General features: G+C 49.3%; 1 pseudogene across 1 annotated transcript; it reads right to left on the bottom strand.

Moving 5' to 3' along the window:
* Nucleotides 1-7,722: 7,722 nt before the first annotated feature.
* Nucleotides 7,723-24,346, bottom strand: LOC144952563 (cytochrome P450 2F2-like; annotated as a pseudogene). Its single transcript, XR_013640640.1, has 9 exons — nt 24,121-24,346; nt 21,302-21,464; nt 20,184-20,333; nt 18,384-18,544; nt 14,907-15,083; nt 11,818-11,959; nt 9,848-10,035; nt 8,752-8,893; nt 7,723-7,913 (listed from the first exon to the last, which is right to left on the bottom strand). The product of XR_013640640.1 is annotated as a cytochrome P450 2F2-like (transcript).
* Between the last annotated feature and the right edge of the window lie 458 nt (nt 24,347-24,804).

The raw sequence follows: 24,804 nt of genomic DNA, 5'->3' as shown, positions 1-24,804 counted from the left end.
GGCATGCGGCGGCTGGCACATTCACAAATCACGCTCGTATTGACGTGATATTCTAAGCGGTTCTGGATTCGAACCGGTTATTGATCCACTGCTAACGGATATGGATTAACATTGCTCATAGACTCACATTACCCAATGACGATCATAGCCCACGGATTGACATTGCCCATAGACTCACATTACCCATTGGCAATCATAGTCCACGTGATTAACATTGCCCATAGACTCAGATTACAGTGGCAATCATAGCCCACGTGATTAACATTGCCCATAGACTCACATTACAGTGGCAATCATAGACCACGGATTAACATTGCCCACAGACTCACATTACAGTGGCAATCATAGCCCACGTGATTAACATTGCTCATAGACTCACATTACAGTGGCAATCATAGACCACGGATTAACATTGCCCATAGACTCACATTACAGTGGCAATCATAGTCCACGGATTAACATTGCCCACAGACTCACATTACAGAGGCAATCATAGCCCACGTGATTAACATTGCCCATAGACTCACATTACAGTGGCAATCATAGCCCACGTGATTAACATTGCCCATAGACTCACATTACAGTGGCAATCATAGCCCACGGATTAACATTGCCCATAGACTCACATTACAGTGGCAATCATAGCCCACGTGATTAACATTGCCCATATACTCACATTACAGTGGCAATCATAGCCCACGGATTAACATTGCCCATAGACTCACATTACAGTGATTATCACCGCCCGTAGATTAACATTGCCCATAGACTACACTATACTATGTATTTTATTTTAATTATAAAATCCGGTAAGACCCGACTGAATAGCTCTCTTTCAGAAGCGACCTGGGCCATCACAAATGATCGCGGCTCATCACCATCATCACCATCATCATCATCACCACCACCATCACCACCACCACCATCACCACCACCATCACCACCACCACCACCATCATCAACACCACCATCATCATCATCATCACCACCATCATCATCATCACCACCACCACCATCATCATCACCACCACCATCATCACCACCATCATCATCACCACCATCATCACCACCATCACCACCATCACCACCATCACCACCACCATCATCATCACCACCACCATCATCACCACCACCATCATCACCACCACCACCATCATCATCATCACCACCACCATCATCGTCATCATCATCATCACCACCACCATCATCACCACCACCATCATCACCACCACCATCATCACCACCACCATCATCATCATCACCACCACCACCACCATCATCACCACCACCACCACCATCATCACCATCATCATCATCATCACCACCACCATCATCACCACCATCATCACAACCATCACCACCACCATCATCACCACCATCATCACCACCATCATCACCACCATCATCATCACCAATATCATCATCACCACCATCACCACCATCATCACCATCATCATCATCACCAACATCATCATCATCACCACCATCACCACCACCATCATCACCACCATCACCACCACCACCATCATCACCACCACCATCATCACCACCACCATCATCACCACCATCATCATCACAACCACCATCATCATCATCACAACCACCATCATCATCACCACCATCACCACCATCAGCATCATCACCACCACCACCATCACCACCACCATCACCACCACAACCACCACCATCATCACCACCACCACCATCACGTGGGGATGTACAGCAGAAGCCAGATACATAGAGAGACACACACAGAGAGACACACAGAGAGACACACAGAGAGAGAGAGACACACACACAGAGAGAGACACACACAGAGAGAGAGAGAGAGACACACACAGAGAGAGACACACACACAGAGAGAGAGAGACACACACATACAGAGAGAGAGACACACACACAGAGAGACACACACACAGAGAGAGACACACACACACACACAGAGACACACACACACAGAGAGACACACACACACAGAGAGAGACACACACACACAGAGAGAGACACACACAGAGAGAGAGACACAGAGACAGACAGAGAAAGAGAGACACAACAGAGAGAAATGTCCTACAGAGCGTGGGCAGTGATAAGAACGTGGGTTAAGACTGAGTGTCTCCACCCTGCCGCACCCTCCCCACCTTTACGAAGCGTAGAAACCAGCCGCAGGAAATCCTCTGTTTTGAATGGGGCCCTCGCTTCGTCCCGTATATATAGACACACACACATACATACACACATACATACATACACACATACACACACTAACACATCTGGAGAACGAGACGGGCAAGCATCTCACTGGGTCACATTTACCGCCTGGAGCGGCTTCTGCAAGCGACGCGTCACCGCGTCACGTGTGATAGGTGAGGCACGCAAGGGGGCGGGGCTTGTAAGCAGGTGTGATGCGGTGGTCACGTGTTGACGAGGTGGTCACGTGTTGACGACCTCACCTGGTACGCAGGAGGTCGTGGGTTCGATCCCGACCCTGATGATGGCTGCTGTATATTTGGAATATGTGTCTCTCTCTCTCTCTATCATCATCTTCACGGTGGCTAGGAGATGTTGACTATCTCGCCTGGTACGCAGGAGGCCGTGGGTGCTAACCCGGCTCTGACGACACCTGCTGAATATTTGGAGGCTGTGCGTTTCTCTCTCTCTCATCATCATCATCATCATCAAGGTGGTTATGAGATGTTGACTACCTCGCCTGGTATACAGGAAATCGTGGGTTCGATCCCGACCCTGACGACGCCTGCTGCTGTATATTTGGAGTCTACGTCTCTCTCTCTTTCATCATCACGCTGGCTAGGAGATGTTGACGACCTCGCCTGGTACGCAGGAGGTCGTGGGTTCGATCCCGACCCTGACGACGCCTGCTGCTGTATATTTGGAGTCTGCGTCTCTCTCTCTCATCATCATCACGGTGGCTACGATATGTTAACTACCTCGCCTGGTACGCAGGAGGTCGTGGGTTTGATCCCGACCCTGACGACGCCTGCTGTATATTTGGAGGCTGCGTCTCTCTTTCATCATCACGGTGGCTATGAGATGTTAACTACCTCGCCTGGTACACAGGCGATCGTGGGTTCGATCCCGACCCTGATGACGCCTGCTGTAGATTTGGAGTCTGCGTCTCTCTCTCTATCTCTGTGGTGTTTCCACCCCCACCCCCTCCACTTTAACATTCAACATCGCCACGACTTTCGAGTATTTGCCTGCGGCTGTGAATTCCCCACGCGAGAATGACGACGATGAGTCACAACTTCGCTGAGCAGCCGTCATCAGTGACAGCCAGAGATCGCTTCTGACAAAGAAAGAGCGAGAGAGGGCTCCAGAGCCACTCAGCGTGGAGTGGGGAGGCCTTAACCTTAACCGGGTAAAATAAAGAATCTATCTTCTTGGTTCTTTCGGTAAAGTCACGTAGAAGGGAAATAATAAAATAATAAACTAATAAAACATAATAAAATACAATTCTCACGACGTTTCGGCCACAACGCAAGCAGCCGTCCTCAGGTGAAGAACAGGTCCTCAGGTGAAGAACAGGTCCTCAGGTGAAGAACAGGTCCTCAGGTGAAGAACAGGTCCTCAGGTGAAGAACAGGTCCTCAGGTGAAGAACAGGTCCTCAGGTGAAGAACAGGTCCTCAGGTGAAGAACAGGTCATCAGGTGAAGAACAGGTCCTCAGGTGAAGAACAGGTCCTCAGGTGAAGAACAGGTCCTCAGGTGAAGAACAGGTCCTCAGGTGAAGAACAGGTCCTGAACGTTCAGACGCTGTCTCCCCGACAGACCTGTTCTTCACCTGAGGACCTGGTGCTGCCACCACCAGCTCCTACAGTGACATCACGTTGGCATGCAAATTTGAAATTTGAATTGGCCGCAAGGCTTATTTCAAGTGCGTCAACGTTTTGCGTATTTCGTCATTGCCTTAGCACCCCCTAAACGCAGGGGTGGGGAACCTTTTTTCTGCCAAGGGCCATTTGGATATTTATAACATCATTCGCGGGCCCATACAAAATGATCAACTTAAAAATTAGCCCGTGAAATTTGGTCAAACATTTAATTAACTCACCCCGAATGCGATGGCTGGAACTGCTTCTCTTTGGCTAGGCGTGCGATGTTAGCTGGTATTGATGATACTGTTAGGTTTTTTTCGGTAAAGTAGGTACCCACGTGACTTTACCGAAAAAAAACTAAGAGTACGAATCCTTGCAGTCACGAAAGCTTCAAATCTAAGAATTGGTATTGATGATGTTGCTACTCGCAACTGCTATTCCAGATTTGCTCCTAGATTTATGGAATTTCGAGTCCCGCCTGCGGTTGCTTTGGCAGGGCCAGACCCAAATGATTTCGCGGGGCCTCATACGGCCCGCGGGCCGGACGTTCCCCACCCCTGCCCTAAAGGAATGGAGTGGAGGGGGGCCCGGTGTGGGGTAGAACCGGTCTGTTTGGGTAAATAACACTGGTCAACACACTTTTTCTGGCATAAGGTAATTCCAACGGTTTAAAGGTAATTTTGGGGTGCTGATTCCAAATCTGGCATCAGTTTTTGTCTATCACATCAGGTTTTTGAGATATCAAATATTGTATTTTCAATAAAAACTGCAGAAGAAAAATATTAAATAAATGTGGATATCTACATAAAATGATGATATTATAAACACACTATCCTAAAAATACAGCACCATATTTTAACACTAAAGCAGTCACTGTCTCGCAACAACTTGCAATCATAAGTGACAGAGTTAATTTCGGGTAAAATCAATGAAAATGGGGTATGCCGATAGCATAAAAATGAGATGTGATAGAGCAAATCTGAGATCAGATTTGGAATCAGCACCCTGAAATTAGTCTAGAACAGCTGCAAAAGTCCAGGCCAGAAAAAAAATAGTTTTTTTGTTGACCAGTGTAATAATATCAATACATGTTTGTGGCAGTCAGAGGGATAGTTTTTGGGGGCAGGGTGTCTCTTGATTGAGGAGGAGCGAGGTGGTGGCTTTGTGCGAAAAGTGGTTGCAGGTGTGTGTGGGATTAGATCACCTCGGGAGCACGAGAGATTGGACTCAATAGCCCGTCGTGCTAATTAATTTGGGGAAAAAACCAAGGGTGTGGCTCTATAAAAGCCCCCCCACCCCCCCGCCATGGGGGGACACACTTATTTAGTCCATATAAAAGTTAGAGTGCGCGTGTGAGTCCATGTGTGTGCGTTGTGACCTGTGCAAGTCCGTGTGTGAGTCCATATATATATATATGTGTGTGTGTGTGACAGTCGCTGTGTTTGTGTACGTCCGTGTGCAGTGTTAAAGCTGTCGGTGTGTGCGTAGTTCCATGTGCGCGTGTGTGTGGGTCGATGTCTGTGTGTCTAAGACGAGGTGGGTGTGTGTGTGTGGGTCGATGTCTGTGTGTCTAAGACGAGGTGGGTGCGTGTGTGTGGGTCGATGTCTGTGTGTCTAAGACGAGGTGGGTGTGTGTGTGTGGGTCGATGTCTGTGTGTCTAAGACGAGGTGGGTGTGTGTGTGGGTCGATGTCTGTGTGTCTAAGACGAGGTGGGTGTGTGTGTGTGGGTCGATGTCTGTGTGTCTAAGACGAGGTGGGTGTGTGTGTGGGTTGATGTCTGTGTGTCTAAGACGAGGTGGGTGTGTGTGTGGGTCGATGTCTGTGTGTCTAAGACGAGGTGGGTGTGTGTGTGTGTGGGTCGATGTCTGTGTGTGCAAGTCGCTGTGTGTATGTCGATATGTCTGCGTGTAAGTGGATGTGTGCGTGGGTCCGTGTGTGTATAAGTCGACGTGTGTGTGTGTCTTTTTCGCCCGGGCAACGCCGGGTACTTTCCGCTAGTCGTAATTATATTTTGAACGTAACACGTACACACAGCTACACATTAAAAATACCAAGGTCCCGTGTGTAAGCCTTAACAGACTGCTTGTGCAAGTGCTGTTGGCAGCGAGTAGCAGCAGCAGCTACGAAGGGTGGCACTGTGGCACACCAGGCGGTGGGTGGCCAGCACCACGCCCGACCGCTTTTGTCTCCCCAGTGGCCACACACACACAAAGATCCCCCCGTGTAGCCTTAACAGACTGTAGGGGCAAGTGCTGTTAGCGAGCACCAATGAAGGCCGGAACGGTACGCGAGGGGGTGGGTGGCCAGCACCACGCCCGACCGCCCAGGTACTCATTTCAGGCTCAGTCGAGTTCAGATAATCGTCAGTGGCAGAGCCGGCCCAGCCACTAAGCGACCCTTGCAATTGCAAAGGGCCCCGTGGCCAGCAGAGGGCCCCCTAGAGTCACTGCTAGCTAGTGGGTGAAAAAAAATCATACATCAAAGGGGCCTCCAACCAAATTTTGCTTAGGGCCCCCAAAGGTCTAGGGCTGGTCAGTGGTGTTGCTCCGTGAGCGGGAATCGAACCCCGGTCGCCGGGTTCATAGCGCAGCACGCTAACCGCTACACCACCACTCCCCACAGACACTCTCACACACACACAAAGTACACGCGCCTACACGAACAAAAGACGAATGTCCCCTGGTGAAGCCTTAACAGACCGTTCGGGGCAAATGTATATATTTAATCAACACATTTTATTACGTCCAGTGTGTACACTCTTCATTGCTTATGTTATTCTCTCAGAATTTTATATACAACGGGCGTGGCTCAGGGTCGAGATTGAACCCACGGCCTCCTGTATACCACGCGAGGTACAGTAAGGGAAAACAAGTATTTGATCCCCTGCTGATTTTGTACGTTTGCCCACTGACAAAGAAATGATCAGTCTATAATTTTAATGGTAGGTTTATTTGAACAGTGAGAGACAAAATAACAACAACAAAATCCAGAAAAACGCATATCAAAAATGTTATAAATTGATTTGCACTTTAATGAGGGAAATAAGTATTTGACCCCTCTGCAAAACATGACTTAGTACTTGGTGGCAAACCCCTTGTTGGCAATCACAGAGGTCAGACGTTTCTTGTAGTTGGCCACCAGGTTTGCACACATCTCAGGAGGGATTTTGTCCCACTCCTCTTTGCAGATCTTCTCCAAGTCATTAAGGTTTCGAGGCTGACGTTTGGCAACTCGAACCTTCAGCTCCCTCCACAGATTTTCTATGGGATTAAGGTCTGGAGACTGGCTAGGCCAACGTACAAAATCAGCAGGGGATCAAAAACTTTTTCACCTCACTGTCGCTAACATCTAGCCACCATGATGATGAAAGAAAAAGTCACGCAAGCTCCAAATATGCAGCAGGCGTCAGGGTCGGGATGGAACACAGAACCTCCTGTATACCAGGCGAGGTAGTTAACATCTCCGAGCCACCGCAGATTTCGAGGGAAGTTGCTCTCACGGTACACAGACCTCGTCGGCGTGAGAGCAGGGAGAGCGCGAAGACTTTGCAAGCCTCCCCCTCCTCATCCCCCCTCCTCCCCTCTCCCTCCACGTCTCGTCCTCCACTCCTCTTCCTGCTCTCCCCACTCCTCATTCCTGCCTCCCCACTCCCCACGCCTCCCCCACTCCTCTTCCCCCCCCCCCACTCCTCTTCCCCCCCACTCCTCACGCCTCCCCCACTCCTCTTACCCCCCCCCACTCCTCACGCCTCCCCCACTCCTCCCCCCCCCACTCCTCCCCCCCACTCCCCCCCCCCACTCCCCCCCCCACTCCTCTTCTCCCCCCCACTCCTCACGCCCCCCCCACTCTTATTCCCCCCCCCGCCACGCCTCCCCCCCTCCTCGCACGCTCAGGCGATCGGAGTGCGTCCGAGGGCGCACACGTGGTACTGGGGCGGCGCGTGGATGAACGTCGCCGGGCTCGCGGGCGCGGGAGCCGGGCAGTCGGGCGGAGGGGCGAAGGTGAAGGTGTGCATCAGGGACGAGAAGAAGATGAAGAGCTCCGTCTTGGCCAGAGACTGCCCGAGGCACAGGCGGCGACCTGGCGAGGTCGCGAGGGGGGAAGAGATGGCGAGGGGAGCGCTTCAGATCGGCGTCGGTTCATGTTTATCGTAAACCCTGTGAGCTCAGAAGCTGTGGAACATCGGGTTTCATCAACGAAAGCATCGGTTCTCCGGCAAAGCGCAACATACAAAATGCTTAATGAAGGTTTTTGGGGTTGGATCATGTATAAATATTGTATCTTGACCTTAAAGCTTTCGTGATTGCAGTAGTTTATATTCTTTGGGTCGTTCGGTAAAGCTTTCCCGAAAGACCCAAAGAATAAAAATGTTGTCTTAGCCTTCCGCCACCCGACACGGCCATTTGTCACGTAATCAACGCACCAATTAGTTACTACTTCAGCCCAGCGATGTGTTCCAATAGGGTTTTCCCCTTTTTTATGGCAACAAAAATGACACCTTTTGCAAGGAATCATGTCTACATTACCCGCAATACTTGCAGTCAAATGCAAACAAAAACACAATTCTCTGGTAATTTATGCATTGTCTTGGAAACTGATTGGTCCACACCAGAGACAGCTTTCTTTGGAGCCATATGAGACGAGGCTCCAAAGAAAGCTGTCTCTGGTGTGGACCAATCAGTTTCAAAGACAATGCATAAATTATCAGAGTAATGTTTTTGTTTGCATTTGACTGCAAGCATTGCGGTTAATGTAAGCATGATTCCTTGCAAAAGGTATCAGTTTTGTTGCCAAAAAAAAGGGGAAAACCCTATTGGTATATTTTGGTACTGGCAAAGGAGGTCCCATGATGCAGCGATGTGTTGTCGAGAGGAACGCGAGCGTCGCTGTAACGTGGAGAAGGGCGGCCAAAATGTACCTGCGGAGAAGGGCATGAAGGCCTCGCGCTGCCGGAACTGCCCGGCGGCATCGAGGAAGTGCCCCGGGTTAAAGTCGTCGGGCGTCTCCCACATGGAGGGGTCCTTGAGCACACTGCCCAACACGGGGATCACCTGCGTTCCCTGTAGGGGGAGGGGTGGCGGGTCCACGCAGACATTGGGTGACATCACATTATCAGTAAAATCACATGTTAAAAAAAGCAATAAAAAAGGCATGTGACATCCAGTGGGAGTTCATACTTTTTGGATCTTTCGGTAAAGTCACGTAGAACAAGCAAAAAAACTACGACGTTTTCGATCGCAGCGATAGTTTGTAAAACAAATTTGTTCTACGTGACTTTACTGAAAGACCCAAAGAATATGAATTCCTGCAGTCACGAAAGTTTTAGGTCGAGATGCAGTGAGAGCTTTCGCGACCAATATTGCTCGCAATAGAGGTGGGTTTTTTTGGTTGTGTTAGATCGTGTTCGTATCAAAATGCGTCGGTGAACACGCCGACCCGACACGGCCAAATCGACAAAAGGTTTGTGTCGTGCGAACGAAACGTGGCCAATTTCTTTACGAGGTAGAGCTCGAGCCGGTTGTGTGTTGGATAGTTAAACCCACTAACAACAGCTTTCGTGACTGCAGGGATTAATCTTCTTGGTTCTTTCGGTAAAGTCACGTAGAATGTAAATAATAAAATAATAAAAATATTAAAATAAAACATAATACAATAATTCTCACGACGCTTCGGCCACAACGCAAGCAGCCGTCCTCAGGTGGAGAGCAGGTCTGTCGAGTAGACAGAGTCTGAATGACACACTCCAGGCTTAGAGCGACTATTTAAGCTGGAGGGGGGAAGGGCGCCTTGACAAAATAATTTGCATATCAAGAGGAATTTAGCATATTTATGGGAAATGCAGATATGCGATTAGTACTACTTGTGAAATGCGTAGGAAAGAACCAAGAAGATGACCACTCACAACAGTTTCCAATTCGAGCAGTTTACTGGCAAAATGTCGTTCCAACAAACTCCAAATGCGAAAAAGCACCGCGGTTCCGGACACCTGGGGGGGGGGGGGGGGCGGCCTTCACCTTGGGGATGAGGTACCCGCGGAAGGTGACGTCGCTCGGCGTGGCATGCGGGAAGCTGTAGGGCAGCATGTTGGCGTAGCGCTGCACCTCGTGAACCACGGCGTTGGTGAAGGGCAGCGAAGTGTGGTCAGCGTAGACAGGCATCCGGTGGCGGCCCACGACGGTGTCGATCTCCTCCTGGACGCGCCCTAAAGTGCCGGTCGCGAGCGAGAACAATGGGGGGGTGGGGGGTTTAGGCAGACCTGGGCGAGGTGACTCAAGTCGTGCTTTTGTAAACCGTCGACTCAAGGATCCTCCATAAGAAACTCTCCACGGCCAATCGGTAAGGGATTTGTCACATAAACAAAACGCCAAATAGTTACTAGTGTAGTGTGTAGTGTAGTTTACTACTTCAGCCCACCGGCGTGGTTGAAGAGCGAATCCACAACATTTACAATTTGAGTAGTTCGACGTTTCGCTGGTAATTACATCTGGCATCATCGGGAGATTTGCCACAATCGTAGTAACAATTTGGCGTTTTGTTTACATGACAAATCCCTTACCGATTGATTGGTCGTGTCGGGTGGTGGAGGGTTTAGACACATATTTACGCGATCTAACGCAAAAACTTTAAGAACTAGCGGGAAGTAACCGGCGTTGCCCGGGTCTTAAAAATATTTCAAAACTACTCTTAAAAATGTAACAGTGCATACTGACTGTGGTGGTACCTGCTATCACTACAGTAGTACATGCTGACTCTATAGCAGTATTTATCGACTGTATAGCACAAAGTACTCACCTGACAGAGTGGCGTGGTGAGGCCTAGTCCCGTGCAGAGCCTCCGGCCTCGCCTAGATTGTCCAGCCGGCCGAGGTGGCACCTTGGCAGGCTGGGCTGCCACCTCTGACCCCTCCCCCACCCAGCCACGATCTCCCCGGCCGCTCTGCAGTAATATCTACGGGCCTATAGTGGTAGCATCTAGCGACTGTATAGCAGTAATAACTGCATGCATTGGGGTCGGGGGGGGGGGGCATCATACAGTGAAGAATTTACCTGAGCGTTTAGTGTAATTTAATATAATTTTTTACGCGAAATAAAATGTCACTCTCACTCCCACCAAAGGGGTGCGACTTGGCATGGGCCGTCTCCCCCACCAAAGGCGCGTGAGTTGGTATGGTCGTGCATGCGTCATAAATACATTAAAAGGGAAGCGCACGCAAATCGCACTAAATCGCTAATTAAACTAATTTAAAGTTGACGGAGGTGAAAAAGGAATATCGCTTGCTCACCCGCGGGGCTTATGGCGTGGTACCTGTATTTTTTTTTTAGGTAAACCCCACCGTTGGAGAGCCAAGCGCGCGACCACACACAAACCCACACACCCACAAACCCACACACAAATTTTTTACTTTTATATAGATAGATAATATCGGTCGCGAAAGCCTAATGCGTGTCAAAACGACTGAACTCTCTCATTCACGTGGTGGTCACGTGGGTTTTTTTAATAGAAATATTATTTTTTAAATTTCATTTTTTTTGTTACATGACTGTACTGAACGAGCCAAGAATACGAATTCCTGCAGTCACGAACGTTTAAAGTCAAAACCTTTTTTACGATGAAATCTTGATTTGAAGCTTTCGTGACTGCAGGAATCCATACGCTTTGGTTCTTTCGGTAAAGCCACGTGGGTAGAAAATAAAATAAACCACGACGTTCTGAACGCAACGCAAGCGTCCGTCATCATTTTTCGCCTGATGACGGATGCTTGTGTTGCGTTCGAAACGTCGTGATTTACTTTAATTTTCTACCTACGTGGCTTTTACCGAAAGAACCAAAGACTAGATTCGAAGCTTTCGTGACCGCAGGAATTACTCTTTGGTTCTTGTGTTGCAATCGAAACGTCGTATTCTATTATTTAATTTCTTTCAACGTGACTTTACCAAAATAATGTTCACGATGAGTTCTCAGTCTCCCTGCGCTATTCACTCACGTTGTGTATCGGGGTGGTGCATCATGAGGAGTAGGGCCCAGCGGAGGGTCACGTACAGCGTCTCCGTGCCGGCCATGAACAAGCTGAGCGTGCAGGCGACGAGCGACTTAGCGTGGAAGGGGCTGTCTGGGTTGGCAGACTCCTGTTCGACACGAGGAGCAAGTTTTGGAAACTTTTATATCAACTATTTAACCCCCCCCCCCCACCACCACTTATTTTGACCTGGGAGCTCTACAAGCCTCTAGTAATTGTGTTAACGGACAAACGGAACGCCGGGCTTTCACATGGGCTTAGTATTTGTGTATGTACACGTTAGGTTAAGAGCAGGCAAGTTTTTGAAATATATATTTCCCCCGGGCAAAGCCGGGTACTTCTACTAGTTAATAATAATAAAGAGGTACTTTTGTTTTCTTTGGTTTAGATTGTGTGAAATATTAATGTTGTTGTCGTCGTTAAGCCCACCACCACGACATAGCACAGTCGGTTAAGAGGTTTGGGTCGCGTCAATACAAAGTGGCCATTTAATTCACTAGTTTCATCACACGCCAACCCGTTGTGTGTGTGTGTGTGTGCGTTGGGAAAGTAGGTCCTGGGGGAGGGGAAATCCCTCAGCCAGGAAAACATCGTGGCACAAAGTGGGGATGACCCTGCTGAGGCTGCGGTGCCTCAAATATTGGAAGAAGTCATCCCCTGTGAGTGGCTGGCTGAGGTGCCATCTGTTGAGGAAGTACTGAAGGCGATCCAGAGTCTGAGACTAGGAAAGGCACCGGGCAGAAATCTCCCAAGCGAAATGCTGAGGGAGGGTGGCGTTTGTGCACAAACTGCGCTATATGACATCATAACAACGACCACTGGACGGATTCTACAAGACTGGAAGGATGCCCTGGTGGCCCCCTCTTTAAGAAGGGGGACCGCACAGACTGTAACAACTACAGGGGCATCTCACTCCTCAGTGTGCCGGGAAAGGTCCTGGCAAGGATTATTCAACATCGCCTTGCCAGGCACGCTGAGGAGAGGCTTGCGGAGCCCCAATGCGGTTTCAGGAAAGGGCGGTCCTGCACGGATGCCATATTTTCTGTCCGTCTGCTACAGCAGAGGTGTAGGGAATTCCCACAAGACCTACATCTCTGCTTTATTGACCTGGTTAAGGCCTGTGATACCATCAGTAGGCCTGGGCTCTGGGTTGTTCTTCGTGCTTTCAAAGTCCCTGACCCTCTGCTTACGATCATTAAGGACCTTCATGATGGCGAGCGGGCCCGGGTAAAACTACATGTTCGGGAGTCAGAGCCATTCCCTGTACACCTTGAGGTGCGACAGGGATGTCATCTGGCTCCCACATTATTTAACATCTATTTTGACCACGTAGCTCGTGAAGCCTTCAATAGCTGTACCGGGGGAATTTCCATTTGGTACAGATATAATGGGAGGCTTATCGATGCCCGGGTGCGGTCAAGGGATGGATCCCTATTGGTCAACCACGTCATGTATGCCAATGATTTGGTAATTGCTGCTCATTCAGAGGAGGAGTTGGAGACGCTGCTGCTGAAACTGGAGCGTGCCACGAAGAGGTGGGGCCTTACCATCAGCCCCACCAAAACTAAGCACCTGCCTGGGTATTTTGTACCATCGGACACTCCACCCACACAACTCCCAATCGGTGATGGGGCAGTTGTGGAGAGAGTGGAGAGTTCTCAATACCTGGGCAGTGCGCTCATGACCGGCTCCAGTTTAACAGCAGAGATCTCACTCCGAATCAGTCGAGTGGCAATATCTTTTCATCGGCTGCGTAACGCTGAGGAGCTCACAAATCTTTGAAAGATCTGGGCAAAGTCCCATCGGTGAGCTCTTCCGGCAGGCAAGGCTGCGTTGGCTGGGTCATGTAACCCGCATGCCCAGCCACCACATGCCTAAACAGCTTTTGTTCGGCCGGATAGAGGGGGCTAAATGGGTGCGGCACGGGCGAGAGAAGAGATGGAGTGATGTGGTACAGGAGGACGTGGAGCTGAGTGGACTTGCCGATGACTGGTACCAGCGGTGTCAAGATCAGCCTCAGTGGAGGAGGCTCGTGAAGGACGCTACTGGGCAGTTGGAAGCAGTCGCCCTCCAATAACAACAGAGGGAGGAGGATAGGCGCTCACAACAATGAGCGGAGCGTCGGGTGGCTAAAGCACAACAAGTTGGCACAGTAGAGGGCACAGGTGGTGCATCAGCCAGTCATCTCAGTCAGTCGACCTGTGGCACCTGGGTCTTCCTCATGCCAGCGGGCGTTCAACACTTCACGTGGCCTCAAGGTGCACATGGCCTAGCACAAGCGTCGTGGTAACGTCACCGCCACTTAGTGGCGAATGGCGGTTGTTGTTGTTGTTTGGAAAGTAAAACCCACAACGCACCGTTTACAAACTGGAGTAGCCGTGACGTTGCGCCGGTAATTGCAGCAACCAGCTTTAACAACAACAACAACCAGGTATCATCAGGCAATAGCCACAGAGTTTGTAAGAAACATTGCCCACTAAACGCCGGCTCGGGTGAAATGGGAATGAGAATCATAACTTTACGGGACTGGATAAATCCGATGCGCTACGGGGAGACTCTTTGTTATTTTTCTTTCTAACTTTGCAGATTGGTCCACCCAGGGGTACGGGGGTCTCAAAGTTACAACAACAATACACAATATGAAGATAACGACAGGAGTGCAAAGAATAGTAAAGGTAAGCAAATCACGATTAATTAGCTTACATTTAACTATTTTTACGTGACCAGGTTAGGCCCACTGAGCTGTACGGCTTTTTCGTGAGCGACCTGGCGATATCACAAATGATAGCAGCTCAACAAAGTGGCGTATCATCATGATGATCGTGTGGAAATGTAATTGCAGTAGCCGAATACTCTAAATGTGTGATGCTAATTATTAACATAGCGTTAAAAACCGGAGGACCCGGGGGAAAATCCACCCGACAACCACGGGGAGAGAAAGAGACCCAGACTCCAAATATACAGCAGCAGGCGTCAGGGTCAGGATTGAACCTACAACCTCCTGTATACCAGGCGAGGTCGTCGACATGTTATAGTCACCGTGGTGCCCTCCCTACCTGCTGCTGTTTGTCCATGAACGCGTCGATGTAGTCGCGTGGCTGTTCGGCGACCCACGCCGTCTTGTGGTTGTCAATGATCATCTGGATGTGCTCTATGAGCATCCTCTTCTTCTCGAAGAGCACGTTGTGTGTGCCTGGCAGGTGCTTCATCACCGACGGGAAGGAGTTGTACAGCTGCCGAGCCAAATGCGGCACAGGTCGGGGGGAGGAAGGGATGGAGGGGAGGGACCGACCATCAGCGCAACAACGTTTGGGAAAATGTTAAGTTCAAAAAACTAAAAACATCATTGGGATGATTCTATATTTCGGCACATGGTTTGGCTACGTACCATGTAACAAGTTCAACATACATATTCACGTTACCACCAACACCCATTACCGCCACCACCTCCATTAAACGTGGCTGTTGGCTGGTAGTCTCCACTGAAAAATAGGCTGAATATGCCCCCAGCCGTCAAACTTTGAATTGCACCTTGTGTGTGTGGTGTATAGTGTAGTGTATGAAAAACTTATTTCGCACCATACGTAGCCAACCGCGCTAATCGGAGGTGCTGGGGGGCGGGGATGACAACAACAAGATAAACACAACAACAACAACAACAACAAGAAGCAGTTCTAAAGAAACAAGTTTGTCAATCTAGATGATGATGATTTAAAAGTGCAGCGTAGCTCCCAGCGGCTTCCTAATAATCGGAAGGGGAAGAGCATTCCAGACGGCCGCAGCAGCACGTCTGAGAGCGCGGCGCGATGGTGCGGTGACCGCTACCTTGAAAGTCCAAAGTTTAAAAAATAAAAACTCTCACACTAAAATGTTGGAAGTGGAAAAGTGCGTGACAGAGAGAGTTATAGAAATGAGAATCTTTTTTTTTTAAATCCGATGAGCTGCAACGCTCTTTTTCACCTCCACAGCACATATCCGGGAGGAGCACGGGCTCAGAACTTTCAACAACAACCACCACCAACCAACAAACGAACGATAACGCTGCACCACCGTTACCTCGCTTCCCTCGACTCGACTCGTTGCATGTCCCCTCCCGCTCGCTCTGCTCTCAATCTCTCCCGCTACTCCTCACCGTCCCAACCCTTCTCCTTGTGCACATTCACGTTTCCGCACCTTTTCCCTACTGGCCCCCCTTGCACTGGAACAAACTTCCCCTCCACATCAAGCGAGCAGTCTCCCTGTCCGGTTTCCACTCCTCCTTCAAGACCCCCAATCCTCTTCTCCCTGTCCCCATCCTTCCCTCCATCGCCAAGTACCCTCGTAATTCCGGTACCCACAAACCGCCCTCCAGATACCCCATCCATATTCACCGTATAGCTTTTAGTTACGCTAATTGTCCCACTTGTAAGCCTGGATAAAAGCGATATATATGAGATAAGATAAGAAAACAAACGACATGAGTGCAACGTGTAGGGAAAGGGTTAAACAAATAACACTTTAAAAAATAAATGAACTATGTAAAATATATTTTTAAAGATACATTGAGTACAAATCCGCATAAGTACACCAGGGCCAAATGAAGGTTATTGTAGGCGCAAAAAGGCACGTGTGTTTCCTAGGCCTTCAACGATAACTTTTCTACAGCTGGTAACTGCTGCCCCATGTTACTTACTACTGCGACTCCGCTAGTGTCAATGCGGTAATTTCGTTGGTGCTTTCTCCAGTTGGTAGGGCCGGATGAAGGTTCCTATTCTTAGGTTTTTTCGGTAAAGTCACGTAGGTAAAAATTTTAAATTAATAAAAGTAAAATAATAAAATAAAAATCACGGCGTTTCGGAGGCAACACAAGCTTCCGTCTTCAGGTGGAACCGTCACAGCACGATTGCTGTATCAAGTGATTCGAAAAGCCTAAGAATACGAATCCTTGCAGTCACGAAAGCTTCAAATATAGAATCGGATGAAGGCTCTTGTAGGCTCTAGGCACTTGTTTCCTAGGCCTTGAGCGAAAACTCTACAGCTGGTAACTGCTGTCCCATGTTACTACTACTACTACCGCCGCTGTCACTCCGCTAGTGTCACACGGTACTTTCATTCGAACTTTCTCCAGTTGGAAGGGCCGGATGAAGGTTATTGTAGGCTCTAGGCACTTGTTTCCTAGGCCTTGAGCGCAAACTCTACAGCTGGTAACTGCTGTCCCATGTTACTACTACTACTACTGCCGCTGTCACTCCGCTAGTGTCACACGGTACTTTCATTCGAACTTTCTCCAGTTGGAAGGGCCGGATGAAGGTTCTTGTAGGCTCTAGGCATTTGTTTCCTAGGCCTTCAGCGAAAACTCTACAGCTGGTAACTGCTGTCCCATGTTACTACTACTACTACCGCCGCTGTCACTCCGCTAGTGTCACACGGTACTTTCATTCGAACTTTCTCCAGTTGGAAGAGCCGGATGAAGGTTCTTTGTAGGCCCTAAGCACTTCTGTTTTGTGGCTTCTTCAGTGATAACTCTACAGCTGGTAACTGCTGCCCCCAGTCACTACTACTACCGCCGCTGTCACCGCGCTTGCTTCGAGCGTAGCACAACAACGACGCCGCTTCGTCTTCCCTTGCACTGCTGCGCTCTATTGAACAAAAATTTTCGTGCGAAAAACACTTTGAGGATGTCGTTGCAAATTTAGAATTTCTCTCGCCTTAGAAAAAAAAAAGATTGAGATGCCTCTTTGTAATATACACTGTTTCCTATTCTTATGTAGTGACTTACTCTGAGACGCGAAGACTTGGAGGCACTTCTTTTATTCAACCGAGCACCCTTTGCACAATACACACCCTACGCTGGTACGCACTCTTCTGTCGCTCATACACAACTCTACGTGGGTTGCAACCCTATACACAACAATAGCCGTCTAACATCGACGGTGCTGAACCGAGACGGCCAACTACCGTCGAGCAGTGCAATATCGAGTGAAAACGACAGCGATGATGGCGACGATCTTCAACAGCACGACGGGGATCCCACTCCAAACGACAGCCCCGAGCTCTTGCTCAGGGTCCCCTTTTGTGCTCCCAGCGTGGCCTCGATCTGCCCCAACCACGCACCCTCTCTAGAACCAACCAGCGGGTTCCCGGGCTTCCCTCACGTGCCCCTTCCGTGACCTTTCCTCTAGATATCCCCTCTGGTGTATCACGTGGCCTGCTGACGTCAGGGCTGCTGTAAGCCGCAGATCCCCTTCCCCGCCAGCAGATAGCGCTATGCTGCTACATTACTATTCTGTGTCACTACACTTGCGAAATATATATATGAAGATGTTTTCAAGGAGATAGCTTGGTTACATTTTTTTTTATCATACATACAAACAAAAAAACATGGTCAACTTTTTTTTTCCGTAGGCCCATTTAGTTTTCATAGGCCCTAGGCACAGTGGCCTATTGGATAACACGGCCCTGAAGTACACCACCAATTCCTAATCTTGGGCAAGGCAGCAAAAAGTCCCACACCTGTATCCGTCCGTCTGTCACCTGCATCCGTCAGTCGTCACCTGTATCCATGGGCTTCCAACGAGCCTCGACACGTCGTCGAGGCAATGGACGAGCTTCAGCAATTGCGGATCACCGTCCTCGAAGCGCTCCCCGAACACGACGGAGCAGATGACGTTGGAGACGGCGGACACCAGCAGGTCGCTGACATTGAAGGCTTGCCCTGCGCGGTTGGAGCAAGGAGCGAGAGGTCATCGGTGAGAGAGGGGTCATCGCCACCCCACACCACACCACTCACCGTCGCTAAGATTAAAAAAAAACTCTTTTCTCCACCATGTTCAGAGAGGTGTGTGTGGAGGGGGGTGGGGGTTGTTGTGTCGGTGTGTGTGGGTGGGTCCCCGTTGTGTATCGGTTAGCGCTACAAATCCAGCGACCCCGAGTTCGATTCCCGCTCACGGCCAGATAACCAGTGACGATTATCTGAACCGGTCATGTGCCTCCCCTCGGTCTGCTCAGCCTCAAATTAGTACCTGTTGTGCGATGTGTAAACATCGCCACTGGGAAGACAAAGGCGACAAAGCATGTTGCTGGCTGTCCACCTCCTTTACGTACGTCCTCGGAACGGGAAAGGGTTGTGGAGGCATCGTTCCTTGTGTAATGTGAGGTTATATCCGGGTCGTTGATGGATTACAACTCGTCACGACGATTGGCTCTGCCGGTCCTGGTTCATAGCCAATGGGGGGAAGCCTAGGGGCGTAGCCCTGACGTAATGGAAAGGTGACAGCTGGTTGTAGAGGATTGGTTCTGCTGGCTTTAGCCACAGCCAATGGGGAGACGAGTCAGGGGCGTGGTCCCGAGAGCCTCTGGAATATTCCACGGAGGCTAACCAGGATTGGTGGAAACGTACCACGTGAACCGGGTATTAAATAGGGGTGGAGACGTACGACACGTGGTCAGAACGGGAACGAACAGAGGAAAGGGGCCACGCGGGAGCGGGGCTCCGGGTTGCCACGTGGCAGTGTGTCTCTCTCGCTATCTGTCCCTCTCACGCTGCCTGTCAGCAGCGTGCAGGAAAAGCTGTATACAAGTTGAATAAAAGACGGATTCCAGAAGTCGTCTCAACGAGCTTTATTACACTTGCACTGCAAGAGGTGCTGCTCACCCACGTGAGTGTGTTCATGACGTGGCGAGATGATATGTCCCTCGCCAGGTATGCAGGCAGTCGTAGGTTCGATCATGACCCTGATGACGCCTGCTGTAGATTTGGAGTCTGCGTCTCTCTCTCTCTCTCTCATCACCACAGTGGCTAGGAGATGTTATCTACCTCGCCTGGTATACAGGAGGTGCGTGTGCTTGATCCCAACTCTGGCAACTCCTGTATATGTGGCGTTTGTGGTGTGCTGTATTAGTTGAGCATTGGCATGCTCTCTTTACATAACAGCCCTTAGTAATTGGCTGTGTCCCATAGTGGCGGGTTTAACGACACATATATTTACGCGATTTAACCCCAAAAAATCCTGTATTATCGACACCTACTTCTATGGGGGCTATCTGCCCATTGATCGTGACGATGATGCACTATACACTCCACTACTATACACTACACTATACACTACAATACACTACACTATACACACTACTATACACTCCACTATACACGCCACTACAATGCACTACTATGAAGTGGAACTACTTGAGCCATAGTGGCACTACAAGACAGGCAGAGGCAAGTGTAAACAACGAATGGCAGAACATGCAGTGGACACCTTAAGTGGGCTTTCTGCCCATGGAACGTAGTTAGTGGTGGTGGTATTGGTGGTGACGATGGCGATGCTCATATTCGACAAGCGCGCAACTTGTACCTTTTGTGTCAGCCACGTGCTTGACGAGGAAGCCGGCCTCGGTGAAAATCTTGTCCTGGAACCTCTGCTTGCCAAATCCAAAGCTCTTTAGCACGCTAAGGCTGAAGCGTTTTTTCAAAATGAAGTTGTTGCCGTGCGCCATCGTGATGCCTGTGGGGGAGGGGGGGGGGGCACGTGCACATGGCTCACGTGAAACACTTGGAACGCGCGTACAACAACAACAACAACAACTGCCGTTCGCCACCAAGACATGGAACGCGAGAACACACACAGGCGTGTGGATATACGGTGCTTTTTCTGGAAGACTTTGCTGTTTTTTCCTGGATTTTTCTGTTTGCGCTTAGTCACTTTAAGATGTTTCTTGTTCATGTTTGCTTGTTGCAGTTGCACCCGATTCAAGAGCCGAATGGTTCACAGGGCTATACCAAAAAAATTAAACTGTTCTCTCGGGGCCTCCGGCACAGGCTTAACTAGATATTTCCCTCGTAGTTTTGTGGTCATCAATTGAGGGTTACTAGCCCCTCGCACCAATCCAGAGCCCCTGTTTTGCCGTTGTGGTGGCTACAAGCGTCATGAGGGGAATAGCCGATGTTTGAATTGGCCTCCCCTCCAATGCATTGCTCACATCCACCACAGCGTTACCGTCCATCACCATCGAGGAACACATGGAATGCGAGTACACACGCAGACATGGAACGCGAGTACACACGCAGACATGTGGTTTGCGCGTACAAGTATGAATCGGAGGTGCGGGGGGAAGAACCACAAATTGAACACAACATGAAGCCATTCTGTTAAAAAATAAATTCGTCAATCTAGATGATGATTTAAAAGTTGCATAGCTCCCAAGGTAAGAGCGTTCCAGATGGCCGCAGAAGGGCATCTGAAACGTGCAAAATGCAGTGAGCATCTTTGTTTGATGGCTTTCCAATAGTGTAGTGATTAGTGTAGTACATAGTGTAGTATGGTGTATAGTGTAGCATATAGTGTAGAGTACAGTGTTGAGTGCAGTGTAGTGTGCAGTGTAGCGTACAGTGTAGCGTATAGTACATCTGAAAGCGTGCAATACAAGTGACCATCTCTGTTCGACGGTTAGCCAAAAGGACCTCCTGCCTTACCATCATACATTTCCAAGCAGTCGAAGACCGGCACGTACGGGCGAAACGAGAAGTCGATGGCCTGGTGCACCAGGGCCTCCCGCATGGCTTTGAAGCCCACGAGGATCACGAATGGCGACCGGCCCAGGTAGACGGTGAACACCGGCCCGTACTCCCGGGACAGCTTGGGGAGTGTGAACAACGGTGGACAGCAAATAAATAATAGGTGAAATTCCTCCCCGTAGAGGGTGTTAATTCTAGATTTGAAGCTTTCGTGACTGCAAGGATTCACACTCTTAGGTTTTTCGGTAAAGTCGCGTAGGTAAAAAATAAATAATAGGTGAAATTCCTCCCCGCAGAGGGTGTTAATTCTAGATTTGAAGATTTCGTGGCTGCAAGGATTCACACTCTTAGGTTTTTCGGTAAAGTCGCGTAGGTAAAAAAAGAAATAATAGGTGAAATTCCTCCTTGTAGAGGGTTTTAATTCTAGATTTGAAGATTTCGTGACTGCAAGGATTCACACTCTTAGGTTTTTCGGTAAAGTCGCGTAGGTAGAAAATAAATAATAGGTGAAATTCCTCCCCGTAGAGGGTTTTAATTCTAGATTTGAAGCTTTCGTGACTGCAAGGATTCACACTCTTAGGTTTTTCGGTAAAGTCGCGTAGGTAGAAAATAAAAAATAGGTGAAATTCCTCCCCGTAGAGGGTGTTAATTCTAGATTTGAAGCTTTCGTGACTGCAAGGATTCACACTCTTAGGTTTTTCGGTAAAGTCGCGTAGGTAGAAAATAAAAAATAGGTGAAATTCCTCCCCGTAGAGGGTGTTAATTCTAGATTTGAAGCTTTCGTGACTGCAAGGATTCACACTCTTAGGTTTTTCGGTAAAGTCGCGTAGGTAGAAAATAAAAAATAGGTGAAATTCCTCCCCGTAGAGGGTGTTAATTCTAGATTTGAAGCTTTCGTGACTGCAAGGATTCACACTCTTAGTTTTTTCGGTAAAGTCGCGTAGGTAAAAAATAAAAAATAGGTTAAATTCCTCCCCGTAGAGGGTGTTAATTCTAGATTTGAAGCTTTCGTGACTGCAAGGATTCACACTCTTAGGTTTTTTCGGCAAAGTCGCGTAGGTAAAAAATAAATAATAGGTGAAATTCCTCCCCGTGGAGGGTGTTAATTCTAGATTTGAAGCTTTCGTGACTGCAAGGATTCACACTCTTAGGTTTTTTCGATAAAGTAGGTACCTACGTGACTTTACCGAAAACCTAAGAGTACGAATCCTTGCAGTCACGAAAGCTTCAAATCTAGAATTAGATGGACAGCAAATTTGTTATGACGATGCCGTGGCATAAGTAGAACAACGACGGACAGTGAATTCATTTAGATTTGAAGTTTTTTGGAGGGGGCGGGTGCTGGGTAGGGGATTGGAGGAATGCCGACTCGTAGAGTTCATTGACCGGCGATGCTTTGACTCGACAACAAGTTGAGCTCAGGTCACCGTTCTAGTTCAATGCCAACGGTGAACCAGACGACACAGTCCGATGTTGATGATGATAAGCCACTTCGCTGAGCCATCATTTTCTTGGTTTTTTCGGTAAAGTCACGTAGAAGGGAAGTAATAAAATAATAAAAATAAAACATAATAAAATAATTTTATATAAAATAAAAATTAAATAAAAATAAAATGTTTTATTTTTATTATTTTATTACTTCCCTTCTACGTGACTTTACCGAAAAAACCAAGAAGATGAATCCCTGCAGTCACAAAAGCTTTAAATCGAAATTTGAGCCATTATTTGTGATGGCCAGGTCGTTTCTGAAAACAAGCTACACAGCAGCTGAGTGGGCCCTTCCTGGTAAATACAATTTTTTAGTTTTAGTTCATGCGTCTCTATGCGTCTCGAGTATTTGACTGCTCCTATAAATTTCGTCAGCGATGATGATGATACCCCAATTTTGCTGGGCTATCGTTTATGATAGCCAGGTGGCTTCTAAAAAACAGCTCGCTTGAGCCTTACCTGGTAATATAAAATGTGTGGGTATCTGTGGGTATCTGTGGGTCTCTATGGGTTTCTGAGAGTCTCTGTGGGTCCCTACACATCTCTATAAGTCTCTGTGGGTCTCTATGAGTCTCTGCGGTTCTCTGTGGGTCTCTGTTGGTCTCTCTTGGTTCTCTGTGGGTCTCTGTTGGTCTCTGTTGGTCTCTGTGGTTCTCTGTTGGTTCTCTGTTGGTCTCTGTTGGTCTCTGTTGGTCTCGGTGGGTCTCTGTGGGTCTCTCTGGGTCTCTCTGGGTCTCTATGTGTCTCTGTGGGTCTCTGTGGGTCTCTGTTGGTTCTCTCTGGGTCTCTGTGGGTCTCTGTTGGTCTCTGTTGGTCTCTGTTGGTCTCTGTGGTTCTCTGTTGGTCTCGGTGGTTCTCAATTAAATTATGTGGGTCTCTATGGGTCTCTGTGGGCCTCTGTGGGTTTCTGTGGGTTTTTGTGAGTCTCTATGGGTCGCTGTGGGTCTCTGTGGGTGCCTATGGCTCTCTGTGGGTGTCTATGGGTCTCTATGGGTCTCTCTCTATGGGTCTCTATTGATCTCTATGTGTCTCTGTGGGTCTCTGTGGATCTCTGTGGGTGTCTATGGGTCTCTGTGGATCTCTATGGGTCTCTGTGGGTCTCTGTGGTTCTCTATTGGTCTCTGTGGTTCTCAATTAAATTATGTGGGTCTCTATGGGTCTCTGTCGGTCTCCGTGGGCCTCTGTGGGTGTCTATGGCTCTCTGTGGGTGTCTATGGGTCTCTATGGGTCTCTATCTATGGGTCTCTATTGATCTCTATGTGTCTCTGTGGGTCTTCGTGGTCCACTACCTTCACGTAGTCGTCGTAGGGTGCTCTGTGGTTAATCCGGAGGAGGTTCCCAACGAGTGGCCACGCGCGGGGCCCGGGCGGGAGGAGGCCCCGACGGCGGTCGGCTCCGTGGGCCCACCAGAACGCGACGGCCACCAGCAGGAGGAGGGTGGTGGCGGCGATCGGCAACGTCGAGGGCCCCCATGCGAGGGGGGGGGGGGGCAGGAAGGGCTTTCGACGAGGACATGACGGCCGGCGGGTGTGGGTAGCCGATTGATCAACGGCGGTGGTGGTGGCGGTGGAGGCGGCGGTGGTGGCGGTGGAGGCGGCAGTGGCGGCGGTGGAGGCGGCGGTGGTGGCGGTGGAGGCGGAGGTGGTGGCAGTGGAGGCGGCGGTGGTGGCGGTGGAGGCGGCGGTGGTGGCGGTGGAGGCGGAGGTGGTGGCGGTGGAGGCGGTGGTGGTGGCGGTGGCGGCGGTGGAGGCGGCGGTGGTGGCGGTGGAGGCAGCGGTGGTGGCGGTGGAGGCAGCGGTGGTGGCGGTGGAGGCGGTGGGCTGCAGAGAAACCGAAAGGTCCACCGCGTGCTGGGAAGAAGTGGTAAAGGGGAGGAGACGGATTTTAAAATCTGTGTAAGTTACAAAAAAAAATTAACCCGTAAAAACAAAGTTTTTCGCTATAAATCCTTTATATGCGTGGCGGCTAGAGTC

Source organism: Lampetra fluviatilis, chromosome 68, assembly GCF_964198595.1.
Source record: "Lampetra fluviatilis chromosome 68, kcLamFluv1.1, whole genome shotgun sequence".
NCBI lineage: Eukaryota > Metazoa > Chordata > Hyperoartia > Petromyzontiformes > Petromyzontidae > Lampetra > Lampetra fluviatilis.
Note: the sequence above shows the minus strand (reverse complement) of the source record. Positions and strands in the feature narration are given on the sequence as shown.